This window comes from Arachis hypogaea, chromosome 19 (assembly GCF_003086295.3).
Source record: "Arachis hypogaea cultivar Tifrunner chromosome 19, arahy.Tifrunner.gnm2.J5K5, whole genome shotgun sequence".
Lineage (NCBI taxonomy): Eukaryota > Viridiplantae > Streptophyta > Magnoliopsida > Fabales > Fabaceae > Arachis > Arachis hypogaea.
In genome coordinates, this window is record NC_092054.1 from 159,015,169 (window position 1) to 159,031,325 (window position 16,157).

Genomic DNA, 16,157 nt, shown 5'->3' on the forward strand with positions numbered 1-16,157 from the left:
CATTTTTTGATCAAGAATCACAATCTGAAATATTCAGTTATGAGTTCTGACTTTCAAGAACTATTAAATATTTGGCACTTAACCATATATAACATGATATTGGTAACACTTTGCATCGTTTAATAGACATTATAGATGAAAGAAATTTGGTGGCTTCTAGGTGATATAATCTTTAGTGCGTCTCTCATAGACAATCTTAGAGACTATAGCCTTTTATAGCCCTTCCATGTCAGTTGCTGACTAACTCTCGAAATTAAAGGCTAGAAAATTAAATAAACTTTACATTGAAGTTAACTTATTCATTTCTATTTTCAATCATCAAGTTTGTCAATTTCAGATTGTCTTTAAGTTAGGATTCCTCAGACTATAGTCTTTTATAGTCCTTCCATGTCAATTGCTTACTAACTCTCTCCTTTCTAGCTATTGAGGATGTTACAGCAGATATTCCAGAGGAAGAAGCAGTTTGTAGGATTTGTTTGGCAGAGCTCGGGGAAGGAGAGAATACTCTTAAGATGGAATGCAGTTGTAAAGGTGATCTTGCACTTGCTTATCAAGACTGTGCAGTAAAGTGGTTTAGTATTAAGGGCAACAGGACCTGCGATGCCTGCAAGCAGGATGTTCAAAACCTCCCGATAACATTATTGAAAATTTATGATCGTCAACCCCTGCCAGACAGCCACCAAATGTGCCACAACCAAGGGAAATAGCTTATTACCAAATGGTCCCTGAAGGAGAGAAGAAGAGATACTAGTTATAATAACGATTCTTAGCTTTTAGGGTTTTAATGGGACCAGGGACCAGATTGGGTACAAAATTCAGATTTGCCACATCAACTAGCCGTTGCTGGCTCCAGCGTGACATTGGAGGTGCCAGATCATCCCTCCGTTTGCTGACTTGGCGCCGGAAAGGGTTGCAGGACAACTATGGGTCCCGGAGCTGAATGTCAAGGATGCTGTTAGAAAATTTTGAAAGTCAAGGATAAGTATGGATAACTCGCCCAATCTCAGGACCACTTTGAGGTTTTAGCCCTAAAAACCACAAAATCTGTTGCCCTTAAACTTTCTCAAAATATATTACCCCATTTGTCATACTTTGTATCTGGACTGCTCCCATATTGAGTCACGTTTATTTCTATATACTACTCTAACAATTTTATATAAATAATTCGGGTATAAAGAATTCTTTTCATAAAGTGTTAAGTTGGTCTAAGGAGTGATTTTAAATTTTTTTATATTTTGTTAGATGTTTAATAAAGTTTTATTATGAAAGTGTTGGTCTAACAATTTCATAAAATTTTATATTTTTTATAAATGTGAGGGTTGAGTTAATTTAATATATTATATTAAAATTTAAAGTAAAAATTTAAATACAGTCAACTTTATATAAAATTAATAATTAAAAATTGTTTGATGAAAATTTAGTCAAATCAATTAAATTATTGAATCATTCTTAATTATCAACTTCACATGAACACCTAAAATTAATTCTTATTATGATACCAGGAATTAATTATAGAGTGACGGTAGTTTTTGCACGGACAGGGGAAAGGGGGCTAAATAATTAACATTTCCAACCTTAGTGAAAATAAATATATTCTTCCATGAAAAAATATATAAAATGAAAATAAAATGTTTAAATTAAACGTGCATAATTTTATTCCATAAGGTTCAAAGAATGGGACGATTTCCGTGTTGAAGGGTCATAACTCATAAGTCATTATCACACACTCCCAGTGAGATTCACCCAATCCACCAAAAAAAGAAGAGAAAACTAGTTTGCTCCATAAGAGAGCTAGGGACTGATTTGTCATTGTCAATCATATATAGCAGGAAAAATATGCATGAAGGAAATAAAGTAAACAACTAAGAGCAGAGGGAGAAAGCAAGTGGCAAGTGGAACACCACACGTTATTTAATATTGGTAGTTTTTGTTTATTTTTATTCTTATTATTTTAATTTTTTGTCAGAATATAATTAGGCTTTATTTTGTTTGTTAATGCATATATCTTTTTAAATGATAGGTAAACGGCCGAAATCCAAAATCAAATAATGTGACACTTTCAATGATATTGCTCTCTATCTGTTATTATATATTTTTCCTTAAAAGAAAAATGTGAAAGATGTTAGTTGTAGTACAAATTTCGAACCTTTTTGTCACATGAGATCCAATTATAGTCCTCATCAATAATTCCATCTATATATTCAAGACAACTTAATAATGAAGAGAGAAAACATTGAACAACATTATTTATCAGAAAAAGAATTAAGATATGTGTTGCTTTATTGGTTGTATAACATGTGGAGTGTAAAGTTTGCATCACAAAATCAACATTTGTTGTTGCTCCAATAATATGCAAAGGAGGATAACTATGATATTATTTTAGAATTGAATGGAAGCAACTCAATTATATTTTATAATTATAAGCGTCTTCATATATAACGTGAAACTCTACTTTAGCATCTTCCATGTATTTCTTTTGTTTGTGCTGCATCTTGCATAATAAACCTCAATTGTTTATGTTAGAAAAACTACTCAACTTTAGATTAGCTTCCATTAACAGCTTTATTTTCATGTTTAACACGTGGAAGCTTGAGTTTCAAACCCTACACACATGACATGATGATTACCTTCCTCTTAGATTCTCTATCCTTTGATTGCTTAAAATCTGAGGAAATGAAAACTCGGTTTATTAGCAGTCACTGTATTGTACTATGTTATGATCGATATAATTTAGTTTATTTTTCAACTAAAGAAAATTTTTAAGTTGATAGAAACACATATCAACTTAAAAATTTTCTTTAGTTGAAAAAATTACATTATATAGTACAAAGTGTGTGTTTCTAAAATTCTATCGACCAATGGCCATTGTTAATGCAATTCACATGGTTCTACTTTTATTGCTGATCATCATTCAGGCAAAGAATTTAGAATCAAAGACAGAAAACTCCATTCAACTATTCTTAAAATGGCCATAGAGGCATTAGATTATGAATTCCAAACAACTCTATGGGAAGAATCAACTATGTAGTGTGTAATTATACAATTGGTATGAATGATATTCGTGTTGTTTTCGAATGGCAAGGTTCTCACACACTTAAGACAGTGGCCATGCCAGTATGTTTAAAATGATATTCATGATCCAGACTCTGTAATATCATATCCAAGTCCACTGCAAGCTTGAGGAGTAAAATGCTGAGTTCAATGTTGCATGAATTGTTATCACATTTGAAGATTATGGAGCAAAAATGCATAGCTCATTGTTGCACAGAATGATCCTAGAAAAGAGGCAAACTTGGTGGAAAACGCACGAGCATCCATTGTCTCTCATATGTAGCCACATGAGACCATCCCATCTCCTCAATCAAAGACAGCTTTAGTTCATAGAATTTCTTCTTAGCAGGCTCAGCGTCGTCTTGAATTATGTCCGTCAACACCTGAATCAAGCGGATGACAGCACCAGATAAGATTAGAACCCGAAACAGAACCTAAAGTACTAATCATCAATGCAAAGAAAAGAGTAGAATTCTTTAGGAAAAAGCAAATACCTTCAATGCTGTCCCAAGCCTCTGCTTACGCTTCTCATTTGTCACCAAGAGGATTCCATATTTTTTGCTCTTCAGATCAACCCATTTCTTCAATTCATTAAAATTCTCTTCAAACAAGTTCGGACGGATAGTGCTGTCATCCTTAGACTGCTCGTCAGTTTTATCCACCTCCTTTGACAATATGCACCAAGTCAAGTCAGTATTTGATAGACAATACTGCATGGTATTTCGCTTTCTTATGCAGTGTGGACATCAAAATTGCCTGAAAATGTAAACCATTGCTTTAAAGAAGATAAAAAGCTCTAACCTTCAAAGACTCAAGTTCTGCCAATGAAAGGCCCTTTTGGTAAAGTGTCTCTGCTAAATGATCACGGGTTAATTCCATCTCTTTCTTCTTTTTCTACAGAGAGATTAAAAGTATCGTTCAACAAGTTGTGAAATGAAAATACCATATGTAAGTTGTAATATGATAACATCTTTCCACATGGAATGATCATTCTTAATAAATTTAATGGTTTAACATTGGCATATATGCTATCAGTGTAAAGATGTTTACTCTATCATATCATTATTATTAATTATGCCAAATTCCTTTTTCATATACAGAGAGAGAGATGACAGAGTAACTAAAAGTACTGGGAACAAGGATGAGCACCTCCGCTTCGTCGTCATCTTGATCATGTTTTAGGGCCAAAAATTTTGCCAACTCCTCTGTCTCAATACTGTCAATCACCGCATTTGCTGCATCAATTACCTGCAAAGCATATTCACGTTTGTCATATGATCAGCCCTTTATATTCATTTACTATCAAACTGAATAACTAACAACAAAACTTTAGTTCTGCCAATTTTCACCTCTTCATGATGTTGTAGTTTATCTTTGATATTACTCCTCGAAACTAAACCTTCCAAAATCTTTGCAAGCAATGGAGTGTACTTTGGGTATTCAGACTGCAAGAAAACATGATAAATTTTGTATCATTCCATTTTAATCTAGAATGCAGAGAACAAACAAGTGTATATAATTTCTTATTAACATAAAACAAAATACATCAGTAATCTTGCAAAAGATGATCAAATGAATTGAAACTTATAAAAGAAATCAATGAAGCCAGCAACTACCAAAAAGTGAAAGTTCAAATAAAATTCAATGCTCACTTTGAGAGAGTCAGACAACTTCTTCCATTCCAAAAGCTCTTCATCATTTTCTTGTTTTAGGCCTCCAAGAACTTTCATTTTTGCATCTCTTACCTGGTGGACAAGTCAAGCAAACATAAAGTACAGTAGGACCGAAGAAATACAATATGGAATCTACTATATCTATATCGTGAAAAATAAGAACTAAGGGAATGTTTAATAAAGAGATTTCAGACACAGATGAAAAAGGTAAACCCTCTGAACTCCAAAGTGTTCACATGGTGTTGTTACAATAGCTTGCTACATACAGGCAGTAGGCATATTTTTAAATTGTGATGGACATAAACAGGGGTAAATACCATCTATCCATTTCAACCAAATCTATCGTTCTATTAATAAATTACTAAAAAGTTATGATAAAATAAAAGTATTCTTAAGAGAGAATAGGAAAGTACAAAAAGGTCATCATGAGTCCTACAAAGCATATAAAAACGAACAAAAACACAAAAGCAATTGAACAAGAAAACAATCAAAATAATCTAAGTCTAAACTATCAACAAAATTTCTATTTTTCTTTTGTTAATTGGTACACCTAAACATGCTTAAGTAAAGACAAATGCAAAAGTAGCATGCCTAGTAATGCCCAAAAAATGTGTGAAATACATGATAGGATTAAAAATAAGGAAGCACTTCTGCTGAACTATGATTCACATACCTCTTCTTCTAAACGTTCAGAAACTGTCTTCTTGGAAGCTAGGGAAGAACTTTTCCCCTTTTCTTCTTCAATCTTTCAACAAAAGATATAGGAAAACGCAAGTAGATATTAATTCACACCAAATAAGATAGTAGATACCACTTCAGCAGAGCTCGGAGCTAGTTCAAACCTTATTTGGAGGAACTATATAAGAAACCCGATGTGATACAGGAAGCTTCTCCGGATTCTTCTGCTCCCCGAGACCAGCAAACGATAGTTTCCCATATGATATTGCTCCCACTAATACAGATCCTTGAGGAGCATTCTGTTGAAATACTTCAAATGTTGTTACTACTGTCAATAATCCAACGAATTACCTAAGAAGTCAACAAGAATACAAGATACCTTGGGGATTTTGTCCAATGGTGGTGGACCCAGATAAAATCCTTCTTTCATACTGACAATAAGCAAATGTCATCACCACAACACAAGATGGCGCTAAAATCAGAAGCAGGTAGGGACTATAATCCAATAACATACCCTGGAACTAATGTTGAAGACTTAAAGGAACCATTTCCTATAAGTGGACCATCAGGTTGGGAGAAAAAGGGTAGTCGGATAACATCCTGGAAAATATATATATAACTTCAGGATTTCTATTTGTAAATCATATTGTAAACCACATATTTCGGGAAGTTGCACAGTAAAAAAACTTTGTGCATTGAGTAGCCCATTAGCCAGAGAAACACTTGAAATCCATTAAAAAAACTTACCGTCATGTAATGACAAATGCAATTGTAGTAAACACTAAAGATATCAATGTTGGTATAACATAAGATTGTCTCTAAGAATATGACAAACTAGTGAACTACCTTATCTTCAAAATTTCGCTCGATGAATAACACCAATTGCTTCATCTTCTCTAAAATCTGCAAGTTCTCATGCCTGGGGAAAAAAATACATCATGAGTATAGGATCACGTTTGATGCACCTTCATGTGTCCGTCTTATGAAAAGCCTAGCAACATTCAACTTACAAAAAGAATTCCAGTTTTCTTATTGCAGGAATTACTAACTAAATCAAGGTTTCAAGTCCAAAAACAACATAAGTTAGTTTATTTATGAAAATTCGCAAAATTGATTTCAAACATGCAAAGATAGATGTATAGTTTTGTAAATTTCAACTCTTCAAATGCCCAATCTTAGGCGCAAGACGGGGTGCTGAGTCCTACACTAGATAGACCCTTCATAAAAATATTTGGCAATCTTTTATCTTTAGCCAGTCTTATGGTGAAATTAGACGTCTACTTCAAAGATTATCAACAAGAACAACATAGAGAAAACAAGGATGGGTGATCATCAAATATACATGAGCAGAAAGAATCGTACCTCACATATAGCCTTACATTGTATTCTCCCTTGGGAAGTTTTTTGGAGTTCGGGTAGGCATCTCCACTTGAATATACACGCTATGATCAGAATTTGCAAAAATGAAAATTAATTGCAATAAGCTTATTTTGCACATGACAAATGGTTTCTGAATGAAAAACAATCAACACCCCTTACTCAGTTACTCTCATCTCTAGGATGAAATTATAATACCTTATTTGAATCAGAAATCATATAAAATTGAGACTCAAATTTAGTGTCATATATCCTGTCATTCAGGACTGGAATTTGAGGTGTTACTTCAGCTCCATCTTCCAATTTGATCTTGTATCTGAAACATCAGAATAATAAGAAAAGACAATCTAAACATTCAAATATAATGAAACACGTAATGGAGTACTCACGTTAGTGTCAGTGCAAGTATCTGCTTTCCAGAGGGAAGTTTGTCACGATCAGTCGTAAGTGCACTAATCTTAGCATCTGTTGGTCTATAAGGGATCCTTATCTGTAAGTTCAACATAAATTAGGAGAAAAGTTAACCTCTTTACTGTCCAACATCACAAGCACAATGGTACAGAACAAGAAGGAAACAAACTTTACAAGGAAACCTTGTTTAGTATTGCTAAAGGTGCAAGTCTCTCAGATGCCAGTAATGCTTCAGCATTAATTCTAACTGGTGCTTCACTCCCATCAAGTACAATTTCCTCTTGGTTGACTTTTACACCATGAAACATAACCTAGAATTTTATTAAAATTAGCAAGATTGTATCTTTTGACTACATAATGTGGGTTAGTGGCTTGGCCAATTCAAAAAACCGAGAGATCCAGCTTAATTTGAAGAGAAAAGAGGGAGGGGGGAGATGGGAAGAGAAAGGAAGATTTATCCAAAACTTTGGACACAGAAAATAAATTCTTCATACAAATATGAATTGTATCACCTTCAGATCCACACTTGTAGTCTCTTGACTCCCTATGCCACTTGACCAAAACTGAGCTATGACTAGTTCCAATGTTTGACCACCTACAACCTTGAAGGCGAAGCTTTTGGCAGCAGGGGAAGAAAAAGTCATCACACTCCTCCATGTCAACGGTCTATGCAATGGACATATCTGGACACAGCAAGCATGTCAAAGAAATGGTCCAGACAAATCTTTACAGTTTCGAGCTGCAAGTTGTACCTGAACAGCATCCACGAAAAATCTTCTCGTTGTATCAAAACTTGCTGTGTTCATGGTTCCCTCAACCCAAGATGCACCATGTGGCACTTCTATATATTTCCTTTCTACATGGCCTAACGAAGCAAAAAATTTTAACACAATTATTGCTTTTAAGACAACTAGAGAACAGAAACTCGACCAGAATGACAAATGCCATATGATAAAACAATTTCAAGACAAAGTAAGGTGTCCAATAACACTTTCTTTATTAGAGAAAATAAAAGACAACTGGGAAACAGCCTACACAACATGATCTCAATGCATTATACATAATCTCAAAATTTGAAAACCATTAAGTCACCAGCAGAAAGAAGCATAGAAATAAACTTAATTGACTAAAGCACACCTGACTGGAATAACATCTTTGAAAATGAAACTTGTGGAGGTCTATTAGTAACAGCCACAGGCTTGGTTATAGTAACTGGAATTCTGAAAAGAGGACCGCGCCATGGTGCTTTGCAGTCAATACCGTAGACCTCATAATAATGCAGACCATCAGCTAAATTAGTAGGATCAACAATTACGCTGAAAGTAGAAGATAACTTGTAAGTTACTAATAAAGCAAAACTGAAAAGTGTCATCAGACAGAAACTTAGTTGAAAAATAAAAATTAAGAAGCATAAAGTGTTGATGGAATAACTGCATTTAAGCAGAATAGTTTAAGGGTGATGGATGCGGAAGTTGGAGATATTAATAAGACAATTTTACGGATGATATATCAAAGTAGCATAGAGAACCCAGTTCTTTTCACCAAATAATTATGTCATTTTCTGACCCCCTAAATCAAATGTTCATGTGACCTAATAATAGTTCAAGAACAACACTATGATATCAGGAAAACAAAGAAAAAAAAAATTCCCCAGAAAAGATGATCTCATGAGCAACACTTGCATTTTAAATAAATGGCCATGTACCCTAAAACTGAAAACATAACGGTGAAGGAACACTGACTAACTTGAAGGTACGACCATTATGAGTGAGCAGTAGATAATCAGGGGCTTTCACAACTGAGCTATCTGTAGAATGTAATTCAATGTGCTCCTCAAACACAGCCAATTCTTCAATTTTGTTGGCATCTTCATGAAATTTTGGATCAACTTCCACTGTCCACTGTAAATACAAGTCATAAAGTAAATTGCCATTTGAGCACAAACTAAAATTTACAATTAACTTAGAACAAACTGTGAATAGATTTGGCAAACAACATTGCACTTATCAGCAATTACACCAGCAAAAGAACAATTGTGAGACTGTTATCAAGTTTCATTACATGCCTCATCAACAATTTCTGTTAACAAACTAAATCTAAGCAAACACTACTCTTGTCCTTTTATCACCTCAGAAGGTACACTAATATTGTTCATGAATTCAACATTTTTTGTTATTTCATCCAAGAGTTTATTAGAATTAGAAAATGCACAGTCATCACCCATCATTTATTAGTTTTCCCACATTCCAATCTTTAATCCATTTTCACATCACAGTTTTCAAATATCTGACCTAAAGATATGCTTTGATCATCAATGGACAACAAGCTGATTATGCTCTCACCTCAGTAGATTGTTGGAAAGCACTAGCCTCCCTCAGGTAGATGCCCCGTGAAGAAGGATCTGCAATCAGCAATCATATGAAGGAATATAATTTTTGAGCTTCGATACATGCCTTTAGTTAGAATTTCACTATAGTCTATAGGTGCAGCAGCATTTGAATATGATTCTAGTGATAGGTTAGAATTCATTAATAACTGAATTTACTTTTCACTAATCAACAGTTTTCCTGCAAATGCTGCAATTCTATTCACATAGGAGAATGGTGATATTCCTTGTCTTTCGCCACACTAAAAATTTTTCTTAAGTTTTCCCTTGTGTCCAATTGAATTAATATTTCAATTAACAAAAATCTTCATCATTGTTGTAAAGCCAATATTCTTTTCTCTAACTTCCAGTTTTTACTTGTGTCTTATCATGAGCATTATAACTCTTAATAAATAACAGAATATCAGAAACACTTCCCCCCGAATGAGTTAGTTATTTATAAGTACAAAACATGCAGCACCATTTGAACAAGCACAAATAAATGCATAAGGGAAGTTAAAAGATATTGAGTTCCCTTCTCTTGTTTCTCATATAGGGAAGAAAGGTGATATGCTCAGGAGAGAATATTTCTTTTTTTTTTTTTTGGGTTTAGAAACGGGGTAAAAGAAACCCAGAAAAAGAGAGACCTAGTTACAAACTAAGCGGGGCAAGGCTACCCCTTGTTTATCATCAGACAAAAAAGCTACTACCTCTTTTGGAGGACTATCCCAAAAGTGGAACCCTGTATCTAATTCTAAACTTTTACACGCCAGGCAATCAGCACATCTATTGCCTTCTCCGAATATATTTACAAAAAGAATGTTAACTCACTTGTTTTTCCAGATTGCTTGATGTTTACTTGATACCAAACACATGGAATATTGTGACATTGCTTAATATATTCATAACACCTGTCATTCAGTATTTGATTTAGATCAATGCCAAATCTTATAAAATACTATATACTAAATTTCCATAAAAGAGAAGACAAGGAAACATATCGAACTTGTCAACTTGCATAAGCCCTTGCCCAGTGGATAATTTATCCTCAGGTGAATTGCCTATAGGAACAGATGTATTCTCCAGGGCCTTCCTCACACTATATGGACTCACATTAATTCCCTCAGCCTACATGCAGATCATACACATCAGAATTATAGATAAATGAGCAAAGTATAAAAATCAATTATACAATTTAAATAATATTTCCAATGCTTGAACCTTCATTGCACTAATGAGCAATGCAATTCCCCCACAGGCTGATGGTGATGCCATTGATGTCCCATTCATGAGCATGCGCCGTTGAAGTGTCCACATAGGAACTGGAGCAACAGCAGCACCAGGAGCACTTATACAGACACCAAGGTCTCCATCAGTTGTTGGTCCTCGACTAGACCTGAAAATTGTTTCCATCAATCATCCAATGATACAAAGCCAAAAGAACTAAGTTAATTAAAAAGAAAACGGTATAGGAAGTCATTCAATTAGAAAATTTCCGGAATAAATATACCAAGTGTATTCAATTCCCTCGGATGGAGATTCAACAACAGAATGAGCACCAGCAGCCATAGCAGGAGAAACATAAGCACCAACACCAATGATACTTGAAGATGTACCACCAGGAGCACCGACTGTGTTCAATGCTGGCCCACTATTACCAGCACTGCTAACAAATATCAGACGGTGCTTGTTTACAGCCTAGATGTAAATGATTCAGAATATCCACAGCTTAGAGGATGGAAAATATCAGCAGAAAGATACAACAGGCAAGTTAAAATCAAAGTCTCAGAAGATACTTCATTCACAAGGTCGACAAAGCGTCCATAGTCTGGCAGCAATGTTGGCTCACCATAACTCATGTTGATAAGATCACATTTATGCTGCAAAATAAATTGACAGTGGCCTTGCTTTAATGTGTTATTTATAGCAAGCAATAGAAAATACAACCACAAAATTAGTTGTCAAACACAAATAACAAGGACAAATCTGTTTCAATTGTTCAAATATCCAGTATAATCAGATAATGAGGGAAAAGCGTTTGACAAACCTCCACAGCAGCTATTAATGCCCGAGTCAAACCAGTTCCAGTTTCCATAGAACCTAAGCGAGAGTCCCCGATTTTACAAGATATTAGTTGAGCTCCAGGTGCAACTCCATTCAACAAGGGTTCCTAACCAATATACTATATATCATAATTTACGTATTTAGCATATGAATTGCACTATATGGATAAAATGACATCTGTACCTCTGGGTGGAAAGCAGCAGCTATACCAGCAACATGGGTACCATGAGGGGAGCTATCTGTTACAATACTTACAACTTTTCCATCATTATAGACATTCACAACAAATGTACACGCATCTAATTTGCTGAAGACACCATACTTCCTGTCAATCCTGAAAAATAGGACATAATAACTTGTTGGCATTCGGAACATTTGAAATTTTAATACCCACCTTACTGATAAGAGCTAAAATGGTAATTGGTTCAACAGCCAAACCACATTAATTTCTAGTCCCAATTGACCATTTAATTCAAAAACATCTCATCTACAATAAAGCTGGGTTACCCCTGATCTTCTTGCTTAATTAGTGGGCTGCTGCTTTTGTATAAAATAATAGTTTCCTTCATTTGTATTATTTTTTATGGCATAACTTGTGACAGAAAGCAGAAGAGATAATAAGAGGGATGGGACATTCTTTTGAAGTATGACTAACACAAGAAACAAAATTCATAAATGAAATAACTCAACAGATATCATGATTAACAAAGCATAAGGTTAATCAATTTGAGAAGTGAAATAGCACAGAGAATTTTTAAGTAGAAAATCATTGTAAACAGATGAGCATCAGCCAATTGCATGAGATGTTTTTGCAAGCAAGCAATCAACTAGACAAAAAGTTAAGATGAACAAAAACACTAGCAACCAAATGTACCTGTAATTAGTTAAGGGTACAAAGTTAGCAAGCTTCCCACATTCTGGATCATCCTCAATATTTTGTGTGTCAAGAGCAACCCTCCAAACCTCTCCATCATGCCAGACAACAACATCTATGACAGGCCCTTTATCATCATAGCTCTGAAACACAGAACATTTTTGCCTTTTTGTATGAAAATCAATTGAGTATATGCTAAGAAAATAGTGGGCAATTAAACAAGAAGAACACAAAGTAACATGTTTGGCACCCACCTCAGATTGTTTTCTCAGAAGATCAAGCCTATTTTGGAGATCTTCACGAGCCTTTGTAAGTTCAGCATCTTCTATCTTGACATGTTGCTAAAATAACATGTCATATTTTTAGTGATTTGAATTAGAAGATATAATAGAATGCAGAGACACAACTGATATCAACAGAAGGTTTAGAGATAATTAGCTGTGCACAAAATTAGAAGAAACTCTTGCAACTTCATCCCAAAAAAAAAGAGGCAGCCATGTGTACAAAACAGAATACTAAGAAAATAAGTGTTTTAATTTACTAACAGAACACTTGCAGCAGGTTGCCTTTGTAATATGTGATGCCTAATGCCTACTAAGCAAAAATATTATTATCAAATCTGAAATGATGTTAGCATATATAAGAATGAAGCAAATTTCGATTAAACCTGATCAAAATCATCAAGTTGTTTTACAGCGTTAGCAATTTCCTCCTGGTTTTTCTTGTCCCACTTTTTCCTTCTTTCCTTCTGCCAATGAACATTTTAGGAGAAATGGGGATTATAGATCTATTAGTTGTAGTTATGAAGCTCAAAGAGTAATTATTGAGTAGATTAATATTCTACCTTCAAACGAGAAGTCAACTTTCTGTAAAGAGCTCATAAACAAATTTATAACCCACATGCCATTGACCAGAAGGATTTTTCCACGAATCATTGATAACCAAAGATGTCCCTATATAAATTTTGCATGAACATACCAGTAAAGACAAAAGCTTCAAGTTTAATGGTATACATTCTTCAACTAGAGAGAGAGAGAGAGAGAGAGAGAGAGAGAGAGAGAGAGAATTCACTTGGTGCAGCTACTTTAAGTTTATTTTAGCCATCCGTTTTTCTTTTCGTTTCTTTTCCTTTTTATTTTATTTTTTTGCATTAGAAATAAGTGTGAAAAACCCAGAATTATAATTGGATGTGCCTTTCACGAGGAATTTTAGATTGATCTGTGCATGAACAGTCTGAAGTTGGTTGATCCAATATCCCAAAGTTATTTGCTCATTGCAACTACTACAATATTAAAGAATTCTGGATACCATTTTAATCCCTAGAACAAACCTGATGCTCCAGAAATACAACCATCAGCATCAGCCTTCACCACCTTTGAGGTATCAACATCTCCACTCCCAGTGCTGAAGACAGAAAAGGTTATGACATATTTATCATTAAATCCAGTAAACATTATACGTATTATATGATATAAATATCAAACATCAAGCAGTTCCTATTACCAATCAAGAACATCAAGGATTTTTGGTTTCCCATCAGAGGTAACCTGTAATCCAGCAGCAGCTGGGTCTACACCAGAATCTGAAACAAAATGAAGTGAGTAATGACACTAATCACAGAACCAGTAATGGCAATACCAATCTCAGTAGAGGAATAATTGTATAATACCTATCAGGAATTCAGGATACAAATAAGGTGGACTTTAAGCCATGACAGAACTAAATGTGGTAACGATTTAACAATTGCAATTTGCAACCACACAAGAAGGAAAAACAGGGCTAGGAATGAGAAAAACTTAGATATGCTTGCATATCTAATGCTGTAAATATCCCAACCAATGAGATGTTGTCAAGAAATAAGAAACTCACCAGTAATCACTCATATTGTTCAAGAAACTAAAATCTCTAAAGAACTAGATAATCCATTACATTATGCAACCCTACAAGAAGAAAAACTGACCTAAAGTCAACATACTATCTAAAATTTCAGAACTTTATTCTTATATAACCCTGATACCATGTCGATTACTTGACCAAAATAATTTGGCAATGAATTGAATTAACATTTCAAAAGGAGAAATATAGCCTCACTCAATGTAATTAAATTAAACATTACTTTCATTCCCCTATTGATTCATTCATTCTCGTATATTTTTTACAGACAGTTTACAGGTTCATCCGCATGATCATAATTGTGCAATTTTTTTCTATCGCATAATTTAATCTCCAGTTTCCAGTCTCCACAGACCACAACCATCTTAACAAGCCATTGCAGAGGAACCAACTGAACAACTTTGATCAAATATTCAACAACAAGCAAAACAAGATGTGTATGATTTAACATTCAAATTCCAATCGATTAATCCATCCCCCGAAACGACTTTCAAGTTTTCAATTTTATGCAGCTCAAATATACTAACTTTTCAATATTATGCAAAGCTTTTCAACATCAAAATTCTGGGCCACAGTAAAACCTATATCCTCAGCGATCCCACTTATCCACTACTCAAATTGCAAAACCAGCACCAACCCAAGTCCAAAAACAACAAAGTAAAAGGTAAAGTTGAGAGCTTTAGGTGAAGGAGGAAGTAGTACCGAAGATAGCGATGAGTGCACCACGGCCATCGTAGCTCGGGTAAGCATGGAGGAAACGGTCGACGCCAATCTCTGTCTTTGGCATCAGTGAAGACAAGAACGTGATTGGGTCAGCTTCAAGTTTCGAGGAGTAGCACCGTTGGTGTTGTTATCGTGGTTTTCGCTGTTGATGTTGCTGCTGCTGTCACCACTGGCACAGCAGGAGGTTAAGGAAGAAGAACAAGGCATTGCCTTGTGAACAACCCAGTAATGGGTTCTTCTACTATTGATGATTGAGGAAATGTGAGTGTGACTTGTGGATGATGATTATGAAGAGTAAAGAGAGAGATTAACGGAGAAGGAGGGAAAGGGAATAGTGTTGGTGCGTGCAAAGGTGGCTTAGAGGGCAATTTCGGGAATCTGCATGAGATTGCGTGTTGGATATGCATAACGTGGATGGTGTTTTGGTAATTTTGTATGTGAGGAGAGTGGTGGAGACTTTTGCTTTGGGGCGGAGGGTTTAAGCCTTTATTAAGGAGTAGTGTGCTGTTTGGATAGATGGATGGGGTTTGAGTGGTCTGTGCTTTCATCTTTTTAATCTTCTTACAAATATGATCATTTATATGAGAATATAAATATACCGTTGTTTGTGAATTCTGAATTGTGATGAGCTACAAGAACACTAGCTATATATGTCTTTGCATTGTTGTTGATGGAGGGAAGTCTGATTAACCAATTATAGAGGATGTTTATAATGTAGTGATACAAAAAATTCTAAGTTGAAAAATATGAGTGAAAATGAAATCCTTGTGAGATAGTATATAAATTATGTATGAGTAGCTGAGGTAGCTGGTCATACTGGTTTTTCATTGTGTTCCAATTGTTGAGTTTTGGTGCATACATAAATTTTGGAGAAAATGACAAATAGGTCCCTGACCTTTTGTCTCGCGGACATTTTTATCCCTGACCATTGAAAAATACTTTTAAGTTCCTGACCTTCACAAAACTTGGACGGATCAGTCCCTCCGTCCAAATGCCTCCATCAGGGACTGATCCGTCCAAATGCCTCCGTCAGGGACTGATCCGTCCA

At 35.0% G+C, this 16,157-nt stretch overlaps 1 pseudogene; it reads right to left on the reverse strand.

Annotated features, from left to right (window-relative positions):
• Nucleotides 1-2,923: 2,923 nt before the first annotated feature.
• Nucleotides 2,924-15,398, reverse strand: LOC112776633 (tripeptidyl-peptidase 2-like; annotated as a pseudogene).
• Between the last annotated feature and the right edge of the window lie 759 nt (nt 15,399-16,157).